Genomic DNA, 21,577 nt, shown 5'->3' with positions numbered 1-21,577 from the left:
ACGTGTAGCACCCCGAGACGCACAAAAAAGTCTATTGGGACCATGTAGCTAAAATGTACAGGAAGTGAGCTATGAATTTTTTTATGTCCAATTTTGGCCTATTTTGGCACATTCACTGTGGTCATGCTTTTTCCCCCTTTGCAAACATTTTTCATCCAATTGACTTCAAACTTGGCATTTATCATCTCAAGACCTGAGAGAAAAACTGGGCAAAACATCTTGCCTTTTTGAAATACTATATGACGGGGGCGGGGCATCAAATATTGCCTTTAAAATTTCATTTGTCCAGAAAGAGCAAATGCTTAATAACTCCCATGTTCAAGCTCCAAAAAATCTCAAACTTCTCAGGCAACGTAATAGTCACGGCCTGAAAACATCTATATGATAAAATTCAGTTATACATATAGCGCCACCTAGTGGTTACAATAAATGTCATACTTTACGTTTTTAGCTACTGTGCTGAGCTTGTTGAAGGGATCCATTTGAAAATTGGTCAGAAAAGGCTTAAGATGTTGATCATGCCCCACACCGAATATTGTAACTTTTCGCCAAAGGGCGTGGCCGCTACGGTGACGCAAAGTCTGAAGATTTTTCGTGAAAATAAAAGCTGCATTAACTTGACCGAGATGATCCTATCTTCTCAAAATTTCACACATTTGATGAGAGTCCAGCCCTAAAGACATCTACTGACTTATATTTCATCTAACTGATAGCGCCACCTAGTGGCAATTTTTTTTATTACGAATTTTCTTCTACGTTTTTCTCCAAACACGTTAACTGGACCTACCTCATATTTGCTCAGATGAGGGTTTCGGCCTTCATGATGTCACAACACAAAGTTTGTGAGTTTTCGCGAATTGCTGTGGGTGTGGCTAAGCGCTGTTCGCCAAGAAAACAACGCCAGTTTTGAGGGTCTAAACATGCACAGAAACTCATGAAACTTGGCACACACATCTGGCCTGGTAAAATGAGCCATATTTTATTGTTGATTGTGCTATTTTAAAAAAAATGACTCAATAGCGCCCCCTAGAAGTTTTTAACGAAGCAGCCCCGGTTGTACGTTTAAGCAAGAACGACGAATATTTTTAGGTGTATGAGGGAGCCCAACACCTACAAAAAAGTCTCTTGGACCCATATGCTAAAATGAACAGGAAGTGAGCTACGAATTTTTGAATGTCCCATTTTTGACAATTTTTGCACATTCACAGGGGGCAGACTTTTGCTCACTTCTCCTACACGTTTCATCTGACTGAGTTAAGACTTGACCTGGACCATGTCAAGACCTGAGCCAACGACAGGGGGAAAAATCTTGACCTTTCGAAATACTATATGATGAAGGCGGGGCATCAAAATTTGTGTTTCGCACTGAAGACGGATATGCTTAATAACTCCCCGGTACATGCTCCAAAAAATCCCAAACTTGACATGTATGTTTATCGTCAAGGCCTGAAGCTATCTCTATGACAACATTCAGTTATAAATACAGCGCCACCTAGCCCTTGAGGCTTATATAAAAAAAAAAAATAAATACCCCACATACGGTATTTTGTACAAAAAATGTACACTCATTCTAAGTGTGATAACTAAGTCATTTTTGAATATTCTTTTAGTTTCCACCACTCAAATTGTTCACTGGCTTCACACCGATCCAAACGTATGTACGTTTCCATTTTGTTTTATTCATTTTTGATTGCCCCTTTGGACAATAAAAGTAACATTGTGCAATGAGTACAACGAGCGATGATGTGATATACACTTTTACAAAAAATACCAATCAGGGCAACTCATTGCCTAAAAATAAAAAAGGACGCTGATTTTTGCAGGTCTTAACAATCACCAAAACCCGTTGAGCTTGACACACACTGGCAAAAAAAATATTCTACATGTAAACGTTTATTATGCCATTTTCAAAGAAATTTTGCTTCCAATATGCCAGTACCCCAACGTGCCAGTACCCTAACGTGCAAGGACTCCAACGTGGCCCGGGCTGCGAGGGCCCTTTATAGCTGCTCGCAGCTCTAGTTATTATTATTATTAGGGCCCGAGCAGCTACCGCTGCGAGGTCCCTATTGTTTTTCGATCGGATTATTATTATTATTCTTCTTCTTCTTCTCCGTAAACGATCACGATTTTGGGTACCTAAACATTTACGAAAACTCACCAAACTTTGCACACTCCTCAGGCCCGGCGAAAAATTTGATATTATGAAGTCGTCATAACAACGCGACTCTATAGCGCCCCCTAGCATAGAAAAATAAAAACCAAGCCCGGCATGTTTGAGCTAGAGCAACGAAAATTGGCAGGCACGTGTAGCACCCCGAGACGCACAAAAAAGTCTATTGGGACCATGTAGCTAAAATGTACAGGAAATGAGCTATGAATTTTTTAATGTCCAATTTTGGCCTATTTTGGCACATTCACTGTGGTCATGCTTTTTCCCCCTTTGCAAACATTTTTCATCCAATTGACTTCAAACTTGGCATTTATCATCTCAAGACCTGAGAGAACAACTGGGCAAAACATCTTGCCTTTTTGAAATACTATATGACGGGGGCGGGGCATCAAATATTGCCTTTAAAATTTCATTTGTCCAGAAAGAGCAAATGCTTAATAACTCCCATGTTCAAGCTCCAAAAAATCTCAAACTTCTCAGGCAACGTAATAGTCACGGCCTGAAAACATCTATATGATAAAATTCAGTTATACATATAGCGCCACCTAGTGGTTACAATAAATGTCATACTTTACGTTTTTAGCTACTGTGCTGAGCTCGTTGAAGGGATCCAGTTGAAAATTGGTCAGAAAAGCCTTAAGATGTTGATCATGCCCCACACCGAATATTGTAACTTTTCGCCAAAGGGCGTGGCCGCTACGGTGCCGCAAAGTCTGAAGATTTCTCGTGACAACAAAAGCTGCATTAACTTGACCGAGATGATGCTATCTTCTCAAAATTTTACACAATTGATGAGAGTCCAGCCCTAAAGACATCTACAAACTTATATTTCATCTTACTGATAGCGCCACCTACTGGCAATTTTTTTTCTTACGATTTTTCTTCAATGTTTTTCTCCAACCATGTTAACTGGACCTACCTCATATTTGCTCAGATGAGGGTGTCGGCCTTCATGCTGTCACAACACGAAGTTTGTGAGTTTTCGCGAGTCGCTGTGGGCGTGGCTAAGCGCTGTTCGCCAAGAAAACAACGCCAATTTTGAGGGCCTAAACTGGCACAGAAACACACGAAACTTGGCACACACAGCTGGCCTGGCAAAATGAGCAATTTTTTATCGGCGATTGTGCTATTTTTACAAAAATGACTCAATAGCGCCCCCTAGAAATCTTTAACGAAACAGCCCCAGTTGTACGTTTAAGCAAGAACGACGAATATTTTTAGGTGTATGAGGGAGCCCAAGACCTACAAAAAAGTCTCTTGTACCCATATGCTAAAATGAACAGGAAGTGAGCTACGAATTTTTGAATGTCCCATTTTTGACGATTTTTGCACATTCACAGGGGGCAGACTTTTGCCCACTTCTCCTACACGTTTCATCCGACTGAGTTAAGACTTGGCCTGGACCATGTCAAGACCTGAGCCAACGACAGGGGGAAAAATTTTGACTTTTCAAAATACTATATGATGAGGGCGGGGCATCAAAATTTGTGTTTCGCAATGAAAAAGGATATGCTTGATAACTCCCCGGTACATGCTCCAAAAAATCCCAAACTTGACATGTATGTTTATCGTCAAGGCCTGAAGTTATCTCTATGACAACATTCAGTTATATATGCAGCGCCACCTAGCCCTTGAGGCATAAAAAAAAATACCCCACATACGGTATTTTGTACAAAAAATGTAAACTCATTCTAAGTGTGATAACTAAGTCATTTATGAATATTCTTTTAGTTTCCACCACTCAAAATGTTCACTGGCATCAGACTTATCCAAACATATATATATTTTTATTTATTTTTGATAGCCTCTGTGGACATTAAAAGCAATATCGTGAATGAAGGATATGCTTAATAACTCCACGGTACATGCTCCAAAAAAAATCCCACACTTGACATGTATGCTTATAATCAAGGCCTGAAGGTATCTCTATGACAACATTCAGTTATAAATACAGCGCCACCTAGCCGTTGAGGCTTATATAAAAAAAATTAAAAAAATACCCCACATACGGTATTTTGTACAAAAAATGTACACTCATTCTAAGTGTGATAACTAAGTCATTTATGAATATTCTTTTAGTTTCCACCACTCAAATTGTTCACTGGCTTCACACCGATCCAAACGTATGTACGTTTCCATTTTGTTTTATTCATTTTTGATTGCCCCTTTGGACAATAAAAGTAAACATTGTGCAATGAGTACAACGAGAGATGATGTGTATATACACTTTTACAAAAAAATACCAATCAGGGCAACTCATTGCCTAAAAATAAATAAGGACGCTGATTTTTGCAGGTCTTAACAATCACCAAAATCCGTTGAGCTTGACAGACACTGGCAAAAAAAATATTCTACATGTAAACGTTTATTATGCCATTTTCAAAGAAATTTTGCTTCCAATATGCCAGTACCCCAACGTGCCAGTACCCCAACGTGCAAGTACCCCAACGTGCAAGGACCCCAACGTGGCCCGGGCTGCGAGGGCCCTTTATAGCTGCTCGCAGCTCTAGTTATTATTATTATTCTTTATTCTCCGCAAACAATCGCGATTTTGGGTACCTAAATATTCACGAAAACTCACCGAACTTTGCACACTCCTCAGGTCCGGCGAAAAATGTGATATTATGAAGTCGTTATAACAACGCGACTCTATAGCGCCCCCTAGCATAGAAAAATAAAAACCAAGCCCGGCACGTTTGAGCTAGAGCAACGTAAATTGGCAGGCACGTGTAGCACCCCGAGACGCACAAAAAAGTCTATTGGGACCATGTAGCTAAAATGTACAGGAAGTGAGCTATGAATTTTTTAATGTCCAATTTTGGCCTATTTTGGCACATTCACTGTGGTCATGCTTTTTCCCCCTATGCAAACATTTTTCATCCCATTGACTTCAAACTTGGTATTTATCATCTCAAGACCTAAGAGAACAGCTGGGCAAAAAGTCTTGCCTTTTCGAAATACTATATGACGGGGGCGGGGCATCAAATATTGCCTTTAAAATTTCATTTGTCCAGAAAGAGCAAATGCTGAATAACTCCCATGTACAAGCTCCAAAAAATCTCAAACTTCTCAGGCAACGTAATAGTCACGGCCTGAAAACATCTATATGACAAAATTCAGTTATACATATAGCGCCACCTAGTGGTTACAATAAATGTCATACTTTACGTTTTTAGCTACTGTGCTGAGCTCGTTGAAGGGATCCAGTTGAAAATTGGTCAGAAAAGCCTTAAGATGTTGATGATGCCCCACACCGAATATTGTAACTTTTCGCCAAAGGGCGTGGCCGCTACGGTGACGCAAAGTCTGAAGATTTTTCGTGACAATAAAAGCTGCATTAACTTGACCGAGATGATCCTATCTTCTCAAAATTTCACACATTTGATGAGAGTCCAGCTCTAAAGACATCTACTAACTTACATTTCATCTAACTGATAGCGCCACCTAGTGGCAATTTTTTTTCTTACGAATTTTCTTCTACGTTTTTCTCCAAACACGTTAACTGGACCTCCCTCATATTTGCTCAGATGAGGGTTTCGGCCTTCATGATGTCACAACACGAAGTTTGTGAGTTTTCGCGAATTGCTGTGGGCGTGGCTAAGCGCTGTTCGCCAAGAAAACAACGCCAGTTTTGAGGGTCTAAACATGCACAGAAACTCCTGAAACTTGGCACACACATCGGGCCTGGTAAAATGAGCAATATTTTATTGTTGATTGTGCTATTTTTACAAAAATGACTCAATAGCGCCCCCTCGAAATTTTTAACGAAGCAGCCCCGGTTGTACGTTTAAGCAAGAACGACGAATATTTTTAGGTGTATGAGGGAGCCCAAGACCTACAAAAAAGTCTCTTGTACCCATATGCTAAAATGAACAGGAAGTGAGCTACGAATTTTTGAATGTCCCATTTTTGACGATTTTTTCACATTCACAGGGGGCAGACTTTTGCCCACTTCTCCTACACGTTTCATCCGACTGAGTTAAGACTTGGCCTGGACCATGTCAAGACGTGAGCCAACGACAGGGGGAAAAATTTTGACTTTTCGAAATACTATATGATGAGGGCGGGGCATCAAAATTTGTGTTTCGCAATGAAAAAGGATATGCTTGATAACTCCCCGGTACATGCTCCAAAAAAATCCCAAACTTGACATGTATGTTTATCGTCAAGGCCTGAAGTTATCTCTATGACAACATTCAGTTATATATGCAGCGCCACCTAGCCCTTGAGGCATGAAAAAAAAATACCCCACATACGGTATTTTGTACAAAAAATGTAAACTCATTCTAAGTGTGATAACGAAGTCATTTCTGAATATTCTTTTAGTTTCCACCACTCAAAATGTTCACTGGCATCAGAATTATCCAAACATATATATATTTTTATTTATTTTTGATAGCCTCTATGGACATTAAAAGCAATATCGTGAATGAAGGATATGCTTAATAACTCCACGGTACATGCTCCAAATAAAATCCCACACTTGACATGTATGCTTATAATCAAGGCCTGAAGGTATCTCTATGACAACATTCAGTTATAAATACAGCGCCACCTAGCCCTTGAGGCTTATATAAAAAAAAATAAAAATACCCCACATACGGTATTTTGTACAAAAAATGTACACTCATTCTAAGTGTGATAACTAAGTCATTTATGAATATTCTTTTAGTTTCCACCACTCAAATTGTTCACTGGCTTGACACCGATCCAAACGTATGTACGTTTCCATTTTGTTTTATTCATTTTTGATTGCCCCTTTGGACAATAAAAGTAACATTGTGCAATGAGTACAACGAGCGATGATGTGTATATACACTTTTACAAAAAATACCAATCAGGGCAACTCATTGCCTAAAAATAAAAAAGGACGCTGATTTTTGCAGGTCTTAACAATCACCAAAACCCGTTGAGCTTGACACACACACTGGCAAAAAAATATTCTACATGTAAACGTTTATTATGCCATTTTCAAAGAAATTTTGCTTCCAATATGCCAGTACCCCAATGTGCCAGTACCCCAACATGCAAGTACCACAACATGCAAGGACCCCAACGTGTCCCGGGCTGCGAGGGCCCTTTATAGCTGCTCGCAGCTCTAGTTATTATTATTATTATTATTAGGGCCCGAGCAGCGACCGCTGCGAGGTCCCTATTGTTTTTGTAAAAATTATTATTATTATTAGGGCCCGAGCAGCGACCGCTGCGAGGTCCCTATTGTTTTTGTAAAAATTATTATTATTATTATTATTATTATTATTATTATTATTATTATTCTTCTTCTTCTTCTTCTTTATTCTCCGCAAACGATCGCGATTTTGGGTACCTAAACATTCACGAAAACTCACCGAACTTTGTACACTCCTCAGGCCCGGCGAAAAATTTGATATTATTAAGTCGTCATAACAATGCGACTCGATAGCGCCCCCTAGCGTAGAAAAATAAAAACCAAGCCCGGCACGTTTGAGCTAGAGCCACAAAAATTGGCAGGCACGTGTAGCACCCCGAGACGCACAAAAAAGTCTATTGGGACCATGTAGCTAAAATGTACAGGAAGTGAGCTATGAATTTTTTAATGTCCAATTTTGGCCTATTTTGGCACATTCACTGTGGTCATGCTTTTTCCCCCTTTGCAAACATTTTTCATCCAATTGACTTCAAACTTGGCATTTATCATCTCAAGACCTGAGAGAACAACTGGGCAAAACATCTTGCCTTTTTGAAATACTATATGACGGGGGCGGGGCATCAAATATTGCCTTTAAAATTTCATTTGTCCAGAAAGAGCAAATGCTTAATAACTCCCATGTTCAAGCTCCAAAAAATCTCAAACTTCTCAGGCAACGTAATAGTCACGGCCTGAAAACATCTATATGATAAAATTCAGTTATACATATAGCGCCACCTAGTGGTTACAATAAATGTCATACTTTACGTTTTTAGCTACTGTGCTGAGCTTGTTGAAGGGATCCATTTGAAAGTTGGTCAGAAAAGCCTAAAGATGTTGATCATGCCCCACACCGAATATTGTAACTTTTCGCCAAAGGGCGTGGCCGCTACGGTGACGCAAAATCTGAAGATTTTTCGTGAAAATAAAAGCTGCATTAACTTGACCGAGATGATCCTATCTTCTCAAAATTTCACACATTTGATGAGAGTCCAGCCCTAAAGACATCTACGAACTTATATTTCATCTAACTGATAGCGCCACCTAGTGGCAATTTTTTTTCTTACGAATTTTCTTCTACGTTTTTCTCCAAACACGTTAACTGGACCAACCTCATATTTGCTCAGATGGGGGTTTCGGCCTTCATGATGTCACAACACGAAGTTTGTGAGTTTTCGCGAATCGCTGTGGGCGTGGCTAAGCACTGTTCGCCAAGAAAACAACGCTAGTTTTGATGGTCTAAACATGCGCAGAAACTCATGAAACTTGGCACACACATCTGGCCTGGCAAAATGAGCAATATTTTATCATGTATTGTCCTATTTTTACAAAAATGACTCAATAGCGCCCCCTAGAAATTTTTAACGAAGCAGCCCCGATTGTACGTTTAAGCAAGATCTACGAAAATTTTTAGGTGTATGAGGGAGTCCAAGACCTACAAAAAAGTCTCTTGGACCCATGTGCTAAAATGAACAGGAAGTGAGCTATGAATTTTTGAATGTCCCATTTTTGACGATTTTTGCACATTTTCAGGGGGCATACTTTTGCCCACTTCTCCTACACATTTCATCCGACTGACTTTAGACTTGACCTGGACCATGTCAAGACCTGAGCCAACTACAGGCAGAAAAATCTTGACTTTTGGAAATACTATATGATGAGGGCGGGGCATCAAATTTTGTGTTTCGCACTGAAAAAGGATATGCTTAATAACTCCCCGGTACATGCTCCAAAAAATCCCAAACTTGACATGTATGTTTATAGTCAAAGCCTGAAGGTATCTCTATGACAAAATTCAGTTATATATGCAGCGCCACCTAGCCCTTCAGGCGTGAAAAAAAAATACCCCACATACGGTATTTTGTACAAAAAATGTCAACTCATTCTAAGTGTGATAACTCCCATGTTCAAGCTCCAAAAAATCTCAAACTTCTCAGGCAACGTAATAGTCACGGCCTGAAAGCATCTATATGATAAAATTCAGTTATACATATAGCACCACCTAGTGGTAACAATAAATGTCATACTTTACGTTTTTAGCTACTGTGCCGAGCTCGTTGAAGGGATCCAGTTGAAAATTGGTCAGAAAAGCCTTAAGATGTTGATCATGCCCCACACCGAATATTGTAACTTTTCGCCAAAGGGCGTGGCCGCTACGGTGACGCAAAGTCCGAAAATTTTTCGTTACAATAAAAGCTGCATGAACTTGACCGAGATGATCCTATCTTCTCAAAATTTCACACATTTGATGAGAGTCCAGCCCTTAAGACATCTACGAACTTATATTTCATCTTACTGATAGCGCCACCTAGTGGCAATTTTTTTTCTTACGAATTTTCTTGTACATTTTTCTCCAAACACGTTAACTGGACCAACCTCATATTTGCTCAGATGGGGGTTTCGGCCTTCATGATGTCACAACACGAAGTTTGTGAGTTTTCGCGAATCGCTGTGGGCGTGGCTAAGCACTGTTCGCCAAGAAAACAACGCTAGTTTTGATGGTCTAAACATGCGCAGAAACTCATGAAACTTGGCACACACATCTGGCCTGGCAAAATGAGCAATATTTTATCATGTATTGTACTATTTTTACAAAAATGACTCAATAGCGCCCCCTAGAAATTTTTAACGAAGCAGCCCCGATTGTACGTTTAAGCAAGATCTACGAAAATTTTTAGGTGTATGAGGGAGTCCAAGACCTACAAAAAAGTCTCTTGGACCCATGTGCTAAAATGAACAGGAAGTGAGCTATGAATTTTTGAATGTCCCATTTTTGACGGTTTTTGCACATTTTCAGGGGGCATACTTTTGCCCACTTCTCCTACACATTTCATCCGACTGACTTTAGACTTGACCTGGACCATGTCAAGACCTGAGCCAACTACAGGCAGAAAAATCTTGACTTTTGGAAATACTATATGATGAGGGCGGGGCATCAAATTTTGTGTTTCGCACTGAAAAAGGATATGCTTAATAACTCCCCGGTACATGCTCCAAAAAATCCCAAACTTGACATGTATGTTTATAGTCAAAGCCTGAAGGTATCTCTATGACAAAATTCAGTTATATATGCAGCGCCACCTAGCCCTTCAGGCGTGAAAAAAAAATACCCCACATACGGTATTTTGTACAAAAAATGTCAACTCATTCTAAGTGTGATAACTCCCATGTTCAAGCTCCAAAAAATCTCAAACTTCTCAGGCAACGTAATAGTCACGGCCTGAAAGCATCTATATGATAAAATTCAGTTATACATATAGCGCCACCTAGTGGTAACAATAAATGTCATACTTTACGTTTTTAGCTACTGTGCCGAGCTCGTTGAAGGGATCCAGTTGAAAATTGGTCAGAAAAGCCTTAAGATGTTGATCATGCCCCACACCGAATATTGTAACTTTTCGCCAAAGGGCGTGGCCGCTACGGTGACGCAAAGTCCGAAAATTTTTCGTGACAATAAAAGCTGCATGAACTTGACCGAGATGATCCTATCTTCTCAAAATTTCACACATTTGATGAGAGTCCAGCCCTTAAGACATCTACGAACTTATATTTCATCTTACTGATAGCGCCACCTAGTGGCAATTTTTTTTCTTACGAATTTTCTTGTACATTTTTCTCCAAACACGTTAACTGGACCAACCTCATATTTGCTCAGATGAGGGTTTCGGCCTTCATGATGTCACAACACGAAGTTTGTGAGTTTTCGCGAATCGCTGTGGGCGTGGCTAAGCACTGTTCGCCAAGAAAACAACGCCAGTTTTGAGGGTCTAAACATGCGCAGAAACTCATGAAACTTGGCACACACATCTGGCCTGGTAAAATGAACAATATTTTATTGTTGATTGTACTATTTTTACAAAAATGACTCAATAGCGCCCCCTAGAAATTTTTAACGAAGCAGCCCCGATTCTACGTTTAAGCAAGATCTACGAAAATTTTTACGTGTATGAGGGAGCCAAAGACCTACAAAAAAGTCTCTTGGACCCATATGCTAAAATGAACAGGAAGTGAGGTACGAATTTTTGAATGTCCCATTTTTGACGATTTTTGCACATTTTCAGGGGGCATACTTTTGCCCACTTCTCCTACATGTTTTATCCGACTGACTTATGACTTGACCTGGACCATGCCAAGACCTGAGCCAACAACAGACGGAAAAATCTTGACTTTTGGAAATACTATATGATGAGGGCGGGGCATCAAAATTTGTGTTTCGCACTGAAAAAGGATATGCTTAATAACTCCCCGATACATGCTCCAAAAAATCCCAAACTTGACATGTATGTTTATCGTCAAGGCCTGAAGGTATCTCTATGACAACATTCAGTTATATATGCAGCGCCACCTCGCCCTTGAGGCAAAACAAAAAAATACCCCACATACGGTATTTTGTACAAAAAATGTAAACTCATTCTAAGTGTGATATCTAAGTCATTTATGAATATTATTTTACTTTCCACCACTCAAAATGTTCACTGGCATTAGACTTATCCAAACATGTACTTTTTTATTTATTTTTGATAGCCTCTAATGGACATTAAAAGCAATATCGTGAATGAAGGATATGCTTAATAACTCCACGGTACATGCTCCAAAAAAATCCCACACTTGACATGTATGTTTAGAGTCAAGGCTTGAAGGTATCCCTATGACAACATTCCATTATATATACAGCGCCACCTAGCCCTAGAGGCATAAAAAAAAATACACCAACTTAACGGTATTTTTACAAAAAAAAAAAAAAATCCACATGTCAAGGTTTATCATGCCATTTTCAAAGAAATTCTGCTTCCAATGTGCCGTACCTAAACTTGCCAGTACCCCAACGTGCCAGTACCCCAACGTGCAAGTACCCCAACGTCGCCCGGGCTGCGAGGGCCCTTTATAGCTGCTCGCAGCTCTAGTTAATAGTTGCTTTTCCACCAACAAGCCCAGGATCTTTGAGTTCTGAGTAAAGTGAGTTTTTGGTTGTAAAAGTTCAGCAGGGAATTTAGAATTCTGGTTTTACAGTGTCTTAGAGTTCTCTGTAATTAATTTAAATGAGTTTGATTGATCGAGCTGATGTAAAAATACTGACCCCTCAAAGTAACCACACCCTAGGTTAGCGAGACCCTGCTGCCGAGATAGTACTTGGATGCCCCATGAGGAATTTTAATTACCCTGGTAATTGTTGTTGGTGGAAAAACGGCCATTTATTTGAACAAGGTGAACATAAAAAATAAAGACGAAACGAAACCAGTAAGCAGAATTATATTAAATGGGATTAGACCTAGTCTTGGTGTCTACATTAGATGGGAACATGGTAATAAATATATAAGCTAAGCAGGAAAAGGGATATCGCTATGTGAAAGGTGTAGGATCTTTGCATTTTTACGAGGCAGTATATATCCTAAATAAATTCTTAAATGGTAGCTGACGCCTTATTACAAAAAGCGAGGGAATTGATTGTAAAGAAGGGAGATAGAATGGCAGATGATAAACTATGTCACTCTGAGCATAAATATGAGAACAAAAACAATGCTACACCTACAAGTGTCACAGTTGACTACTTGTACACTGATGATGAGTTTGATGCAGCGACACGTCATTTTACCGGAACGATTTAAGGTAATGTTTAAAATGGGGAATTACACGTGTCATTGTTAAAAAGTAAATACAGGCATTGGAAAGACATGTGAATGTTTGGAACTGGTGAAATTGTGAGTAGAACAGGAAAGACAGGTTACAGGAGGATAAAAAAATATATACTGGACAGATTAGGAAGACATCTGAATTAATGATGTAATATAACAATTATGGTAGAAGGCATAGAGATGACAGAACTTTTGTTTTTCTTTAAAACTAAATAGGAAGAACTGTTTAACCTGCTTCCTTATGAATTCATCATTCATTCTGATGTTGGGTTTCTTGACAACATGTGAGTAAGTGGAAATCAGAGCAAAGAGATCAGATATTTCTATACAAAAGATTATTTATTGAAGTAAAATGCCGAATTGGAGATAAATTAGACTAGTGATTAAGGACTTGCAAAGGGCAGGACTGCTGATTGAAAATACTAAACTTACTAACTGAAATATATTATTAGATAATTTGGATTCTTGATGAAAATTTAAGTAATGAATAAGTACTATAACAGTACACCCAAATTGTATATTCTGGTCTAAATTTGCAAAGGAAGGAAAATATACATACATATATATATATATATATATGACACACACATATATATGTATATTGTTACTACAAGGATATTGTGAATGTCCCACAATACCCTCTCAAGCAATTAGAAATTGTTTGGGTACATTGGGAAGTCAGATTTTGACTTGCATGGACAAAATTCTTTTATGGCATGAAAGAAAATTGAGCTGTGAAATGAAAATCAGCAACAACTTAAAAGAAAGAAGAAAATGGAGAATGATGTAAATAAAGGTAAATTACACTTTTGTGCAACAAGGGTGTAATATTTAGATTGTAAAGTGGTAATGATGGAGACCCAAAGATAAACGAAGTAATTTTGTCTGCCCTAAGATTTGAAACAAATTACAAAATGATATCTTAAATTCCTGAGGTGAAATTGTGACCTGTTATGAACTTTTGAGGTTTGTGATTATGCTGTTTTAAAACAAAATCCCCCACAGGTGACACGACGAGAGGAGGTAGGACTCAGACGCAGGTATAAAGTTGGCCAACAAGGCTGCAGCTTTAATGACAGGAAACTCAAATCGCCTCTTAAAGAGGGAAAAAAGGCTGAACAAAAAGAGCTCCAAACTGGAGATACCAAAAGGGCACTCAAAAACAGGGACAACAGAAAGCGCTCCACTAGGGAGGAAAACAAGGGGCAAACTACGGGCGCAAGACAAGGCAAGGCAAAGCATAAAACAAGGACTGTGGTACGAGGGCTGTGAGGACGCTTCCATGCACTGAGATGTGACACTTCGGCACTGAGGGGAGAATGCAGGTGGCTTTTATTGTCTGGGTTGATTGGTGACAGGTGGTGATAATCATGGGAGGGAACCGGTAATTAGGGAGCGGCAGGAAGGGCAAGTGACCTGGGGTGAGAAGGGAATCAGAATATCAAAATAAAACAGGAAACATGACTATGAAAATAAAAGCATGGGCCGTCACGCCGGTGGCGGCGTGACAGTACCCCCCCCTCAATGGCCGGCTCCTGACGGCCAGCCGACACAAAGAGTCCAAAAACAAGGGCGGGCGGAAGGGGGCACGGAGGTGGGAACACGGCCCACCCCTCCGTCCCAGACAAAAAGGCAGTTCAGGAGGGCGTCCATGAAGCCAGACAAGAGTCCCGTCGGGACCGTTCAGGATGTTCCTGATAGAAGAGTTTTTCCTAACGCAGGATCAGGTTCGGAAGGTACCAAGGGAATCTCGTGGACAGCTTTGACTTGGTAGACCTGGCGAGACGTGACAGACTTGGCGTGGCAGGCTTGGCCGACTTGACGAGGCGTGGCTGGCTTGGCAGACGTGGCAGACTTGGCGTGGCAGGCTTGGCGAGGCGTTTCAGGCTTGGCCGACCTGGCGTGGTGTGGTGGACGGCCTTGGCGTGGACGGCCTTGGCTTTGACGACTTGATGCAGAGACTTGGCGTGACTTGATGCAGAGACTTGGCGTGACTTGATGCAGAGACTTGGCGTGACTTGATGCATAAACTTGGCGTGGCTCAGGGTCTTGGAGCTGCGCCCGGCGAGGCTCGGGGGCTTGAGGCGGCGCCTGGCGAGGCTCGGGGGCTTGAGGCGGCGCCTGGCGAGGCTCGGGGGCGAGAGGTTCAAGAGTCAACTGGTTGACTGCGGCTGAGGATGCACTGGTAGCTGATTGGTCCAAGACGTGATCCATACAGTCCTTTCCCCATTCCAGTACGTTCCCGGAGTTCCAGTCGATTCGGGGGTTGTGTTGACGTAGCCAAGGGTGTCCCAGAACCAAGGTGGGTGACGAAGCTTGGATTACATGGAAACGGAGGTTTTCGATGTGTTGTCCAATTCGTACTTCTAGGGGTTCGGTGATATGGGTGATGCAAAAGAGTTCCTTGCCATTAAGCGCTCTGGCCTGGACGGTTAGGGGAAGGGGTTCGGTGGTGGCCCGTAGCTGTTTCACGAGGACCCAGTCCATGAGGCTCTCGTCGGAACCGGAGTCGATGAGGGCTGGCAGGTCTATGGTCATAGCATGGTGGCTTATCCGGACTTGCGTGATTCTTTGAGTCTTAGCAGGACGGGGTGACGGGAAACTCACCGGTGGACCTCTCTTCACGGTGCAAGATCCCACCAGATGACCAAGTTCACCACAGTAGTAGCAGCGGCCTTCTTGGCGGCGACGCTGTCGCTCCTCGATGGTTAGCTGGGTCCGACCAAGCTGCATGGGTTCCTCGTCATTTCCACTGACCTCCCTTGCGGTGGCTGACTGGGGAAATGCATATCTTGAAGACTCACTTGCCAGTGGATGCTGGAGGGGTCCCGAACCAGGTATCCTTTGGAGTCCGCTGCTCTGCTTGAGCTCCCGCCTCCGATGATCAGTGCGGATGGCAAGCGAAATCAATGAGTCCAGGTCGCCGGGTAAGTCACTTGGAAGCAAGAGTTCCTGCATGGAGGTTCAAAAAGTGGTCAAAGAGAGCTGTGTCGTTCCAGCCACTCTTGGCTGCTAGAGTTCGGAATCGGATGGCGTAATCATTAACCAATTCTCTGCCTTGTCTGAGATAGCTGAGTTCTCGCGTCTTCTCTCGATCCATGTTGACTGGATCGAAAACTTGGCGGAGAGTCATGCAAAAACCGGCTGCGGTTGAGCAGGTCGGGGAGTTTCGTGCCCATTCCGCGGTGGCCCAGTCCCTGGCTCGTCCAGTCAGGTGCGAGATCATGAAGGCCACGCGGGAACGGTCTGTTGGAAAGGCCTGTGGTGAAAGTTCAAAATGGATATCGCATTCAGTCAGGAATGCCTGGCAGTGTCCTGGTTCTCCCGAGTAACGCTCCGGGGGAGCCAGTCTCAGACCTACTCTGGCCAATGCTGGAGTTGTGGTCGGTGGTTCAGCGGTGGTTTCCTGTCTCGTGGCGGGTAGCGTGGAGTGTTGCAGGTGGCTCATCAGCCCCTGCACCTGTCCAGCAAGTTCACCTATCCGGGTGGCCATGGCTTGCTGGATCTCCTCCAGGTGAGACAAGCGAGTGGCCTGCCTCCGCAGTGCAGCCTCCAACTTATCTGCTGAGTCCATGCTGGCCGAAGTGTACCGACACGACGAGAGGAGGTAGGACTCAGACGCAGGTATAAAGTTGGCCAACAAGGCTGCAGCTTTAATGACAGGAAACTCAAATCGCCTCTTAAAGAGGGAAAAAAGGCTGAACAAAAAGAGCTCCAAACTGGAGATACCAAAAGGGCACTCAAAAACAGGGATAACAGAAAGCGCTCCACTAGGGAGGAAAACAAGGGGCAAACTACGGGCGCAAGACAAGGCAAGGCAAGGCAAGGCAAGGCAAGGCAAGGTAAAGCATAAAACAAGGACTGTGGTACGAGGGCTGTGAGGACGCTTCCATGCACTGAGATGTGACACTTCGGCACTGAGGGGAGAATGCAGGTGGCTTTTATTGTCTGGGTTGATTGGTGACAGGTGGTGATAATCATGGGAGGGAACCAGTAATTAGGGAGCGGCAGGAAGGGCAAGTGACCTGGGGTGAGAAGGGAATCAGAATATCAAAATAAAACAGGAAACATGACTATGAAAATAAAAGCATGGGCCGTCACGCCGGTGGTGGCGTGACAACATGTTGATTTGGCTGTGCAATTATACATGAATTGGGTGGATAATTATGCTAACAATGTTACTACTGAAATTGAATTGATACTGATAACGACAATGTCTAACAAATTTTAATAAATAGATGACTGTGATTTAAATTGAACAATGATAGTAGTGGTTTTACGAAGATATTGGAAGGCCATTTAAACAGACAATTGATTGCTGACATGGTTATGAGTTTTGTTTAGAATGCATGAAGTAGAATTTAAGCCAGTATTTTATATTAATTGTTTACAAGATGATTGATATTCATGGTGGCTTTGTTATTAACTACATATAACTTTGGGAAAGATGTGTGACATTAAACTTGATTATATGGTTGGAAACAATACAAGATGAAGTATGATACAATTAGTTTTGAAGAAATGCCAGACTACTAGTGTGCTATGGGCAGATTATAAAATTCTACCCCTCCAAGACATGTGAACTACAGTGTTCTTTCGCAAATTAGGGCCAGAGCAGTGAAGGCTACAGGGCCCCTATTGTTTTTAAATTCCATAGAAAAAAAAAACAAAGAAAAAAAAAGTGCTGATTTTGTGGATTTTTGTACAACTGTGTAATTTTTTAAGGAGAGGAAAATGAATGAATGAGGGTTAACCCAGTGATATACAAGGGAACACTGTAGTGGGAAAAAAAAAGAAGAATGAAAACCTTTTGTAAATATTGTGAAATTATTTTAAATTGCATGTAAATTGCATAAGTTTATATGAAGTGAACATTTAAGTGGGTTGGATAATGATTTTGAGTTGTGAGCCATAAAGATGTCTCAAAAGGGGGGAGTTGGTAACAATACTGCAATACCGCACACAAATTTAATGTTTTTAATTTTTCAAGTTTTTACGTTTTTGGAATTTTGTTTTAGAATTTTGTTATACATGGAATTTATGTTTCTAATATTCTACAATTTCTGTTAGTGGCTATGGATTTTATGGAATTGAACAAAAAGTAAGACAATGTCAATATTAACAAGTACTGATTGATGGTCTTGAAAAATTTAACAATGAGATGAAATTGTTCCAGTAAAACAACTAGATGTTGTTATTATGGCAGAAGCATTGTGTGAATAGATTATGTCTCTATATGACATACTAGTTATTTGGAGTAATGAATGAAAGTCACTTTATATGTTACATTGTTAAGGGGAAAAGAGAAAAGAGAGAAAAATACATGATCAAGGCATGGAGATCAGATAATTGATGATTAAGTAATTTGGGAAATTGTAAAAGGAATAGGTCGCTTGCACATCGTAATGCATCATGGGAGTTTTTTCTTCGGGCGCCATCTTGGGTGTCCGCCGGTTCACAAGGTACACTCGTGAGTTACACGGTAGAGCTTATCAACCTGATGTCATTTACGCAGTATTTTCACGATTTACCGGAAGATCAAAAACAACGATACAGGCAGAAGGTGTCTCTGTGTGGTGGGATTGATCCTAATTACGTCCTGACCAAGGGTGATTTTTTTTTGACGGAGAAAGCTTGCTGGCCAAATGTGACTTCTCTGGACATTTTTCACTACCTCGTGTTGACAACATGCCACATAACACGCCAACAAATCCCTGGAGGCTTACAATTATTTTGTAAGCGGGTGGATACAGAGTGTAAACTTTAACATCGCATCAGAAGAAACTGTTGCTGTTGCACGTAAGTAAACCACATGGTGTTGGTAATTCTGCACACAAAAATGTTGATTTGTTCTCAGGCTTCCTGTTATCATTGTGTTTACATGCACAGCTGGGTTTACCTGATGTGGTTTTTCTAATCATTTTATAACAGGCAAATATGGCAGAGCGTATAAGAATAAAAAGTAACTATGCACAGCCTCCCCGTGGCTTAATTAAATTTAATGCTACCCTTTCACTAGTTACATGTTACTTAATCAACTTATTCTAAATGGTTAAGGTTAAACACTCTCAGAGGACGTATTTTTAGTTTCAGTTTCCAGTACAATAAAACGTGTTCATGGTAACTACTGAGCATACTGACAGCTTTTCTTATGATCTCACGGTTAAGGAGGCTGTCACAACACCCAATTTCTGTCTGGTGCCGGATGGCAACAATTCCCATCACTTGTCACGACAACACCAATATTATTACCAGGTATGTATGGCTTTACTTTTTGTAGTTTCTTATTTAATTCTATGTTTCAGATTTTCATTACAATGTTTGTAATATTTTCAGATTCAGGCACAGATGAGTTTAACTGGACGGGACTTCTGCGACTTTGTGGTGTGGACAAAGTGTGATTGAGCGAGTCCACCCAGATCGCTCGTTTTGGCCAGCTGGAAAAGCCAGAGTTTTTTTTTCCCAAAGTCCCCTCCTTACCTGAACTGCTCGGGAGAGCATTTACTAGATCAGCAGTGGACTTCCAGTGTTCCTGCTCAGCCGCTGTCACCTACCACTTGCTCATGTACTTCAAAGATGCGGAATAAAGTAGTTTTTTGTGCTGCAGCAGATTGTAAAATCAAATGATATCACTTGAAGTGTGCCAATCTAGACTGCCAAAAGGACAGTGGTTTTGTGACAAGTGTGAAACAAGGATTATTGGGAAAACTGAAACACAGTACTGGTACTTGTCTTACATTAAACAAATTTAAAAGAGAGCAACTTTTTCCTCTGTACATAGTATAATGAAAGTCATTGCGTACCCCATCAACATTACATCATACCGTCATCAGGATGGTAGGCACCTGTGCTAAAATAAATACATTAATTAACAGTTCAATTTTATCCCTGAAATTACTACATCTAATCATTATTCACTTCATTTTTTGTGCTTTTAGAAATAATAGAGATTTATGCCATTACTTTAAGAGGGACCATATTGCACATTGAGTCAAATCCTGTCATTTGTTCTATGTATAGCTTTGTAAACAAACCCAACAATAGAATTTGTATAATCGCTGCCTTTATTAGCGCCAAACAAACAGTCGCATGTTGTCCTCCTCCAATGCTTTGATGCTCGCCTTCGTTTCCATCATGTCATTGGCAATCAAGTCGGTGTGGCATGAGATCCCTAAAGAAATAATAATAAAAATAAAAAAAAGATCACAAAAAAATACGGTACCAGTAAAAGGTTTAATATAGTACAGTAGTATAGTTTTTTTGTCAGTGTAAAAGAAATGTACACATTTTGTTGCATTTTTTAATGTATGAACATTGCTACAGGCAAATACTTATTTCTATAAACACTTCCAAATGTCTCTAAAATATAAGGTGCGTGTACACACACAAACATAAACACATACATTCACTCATGCATACAATATATCATGTAATGAATTCTGAGTGGCATACCAGAGTCAATGATGTCAGCAGTACTTGAGGGTACAGGTTACTGGAGCCATCTGGCTGCATAACTGCAACAAACTCTCTGCCACTTCGAGTCGTCTTTTCTTTGCTTGTCTCTCCTGTGCACGTTCATATCTTGGCACCGACTGGGCTGAGACATAGATGTTGTAACTTGGGACCCAACTTTAATGTTGGAGCCCAGTCGGGATGATTGGACAGAAAAACGGGCGCAGGGCGACCTGTTAAAATAAACAAATATATAAACAAATAAAATATGGAAAGACTGGTTATTTTGCCGCAGTAGGGTGGCCGTGAATAAGTTCTTTAGCATGATGTGTAGGCTACCGGGGGTCTGTTTTCTTGCATCACCCCCTTCTGTCTCTTTTTTCCAAGTTTACATTTTGCCACCAAAAAACATGTTATCGGCATTAAGAGCCCAAGACTAATCAATCCAATTTCAGCAGTAAACACTGCACTGGCACTACTTGGGTGAAAATGTTCGATGTTAGCTTTCGGCTAACGTCCGCTAGCCAGCTTGTACTACCGAACTTGCTTGCTCATGAATCCAAAACATAAGCAACTTGCCCATATATGGGCGGTCGAAACGTTATTAATCCTCATGCATTAAATGAAGGTAAACAAGCTTACCGCTCACAAAGTGATGGCTGCACACACGAGCCCAAAGTAACGACTTCCCTCCGGAGTCCGCACTCCTCTGTCTCCAGGCCCTGGTTCCTAGTTATTTTCGGAATTCGGAAGAAAGGCCGACCATTTTCCCCCTTGGCTTTGTTCGAACAGCCAACGATGCAGCAACAATGTACCATTTTAAACGCAGACAACAAACGTGATAGATACGTGTCCGAATCATTACGTAAATGGAGGCCACCCAGCATGGCGACTACGACAAATCCGAGGCGGAAGTGACGACATGTGCAAGCGACCTATAAGACATTTAAGCTCGTTTGAAATTTCCTGTGGTAGACCATTTAAATTTGCCTATTGTAATAACCTGTTAAGCCGTACAGATGAAATAAATTGATTTAAGTGACTATATGAGGAGATTGTTTAAATGATAAGGAAGTGAAAATGTTTAATAAAATGCCAGATGACTCTCTATCTCAGCAGGAAGGCAAGCCTCCCATCAAGGGTAGTGACTGA

The 21,577-nt window shown here is 41.0% G+C and overlaps 1 protein-coding gene and 1 long non-coding RNA gene across 4 annotated transcripts in view; both read right to left on the bottom strand.

Annotated features, from left to right (window-relative positions):
• Positions 1 to 21,577, bottom strand: part of scrn2 (secernin 2) — a 98,826-nt gene that overhangs the window by 48,026 nt on the left and 29,223 nt on the right. The window lies entirely within an intron of this gene.
• LOC144020250 (uncharacterized) lies at positions 19,333 to 21,449 on the bottom strand. The gene is made up of 3 exons (XR_013283839.1): positions 21,068 to 21,449; positions 20,426 to 20,658; positions 19,333 to 20,144 (listed from the first exon to the last, which is right to left on the bottom strand). It is a non-coding gene; the product is annotated as an uncharacterized LOC144020250 (long non-coding RNA).

The sequence above is a fragment of the Festucalex cinctus genome, chromosome 6, assembly GCF_051991245.1.
Source record: "Festucalex cinctus isolate MCC-2025b chromosome 6, RoL_Fcin_1.0, whole genome shotgun sequence".
Classification (NCBI taxonomy): Eukaryota; Metazoa; Chordata; class Actinopteri; order Syngnathiformes; family Syngnathidae; genus Festucalex; species Festucalex cinctus.
The sequence above is the reverse complement of the archived record's forward strand: the minus strand, read 5'-3'. Positions and strand labels throughout refer to the sequence as shown.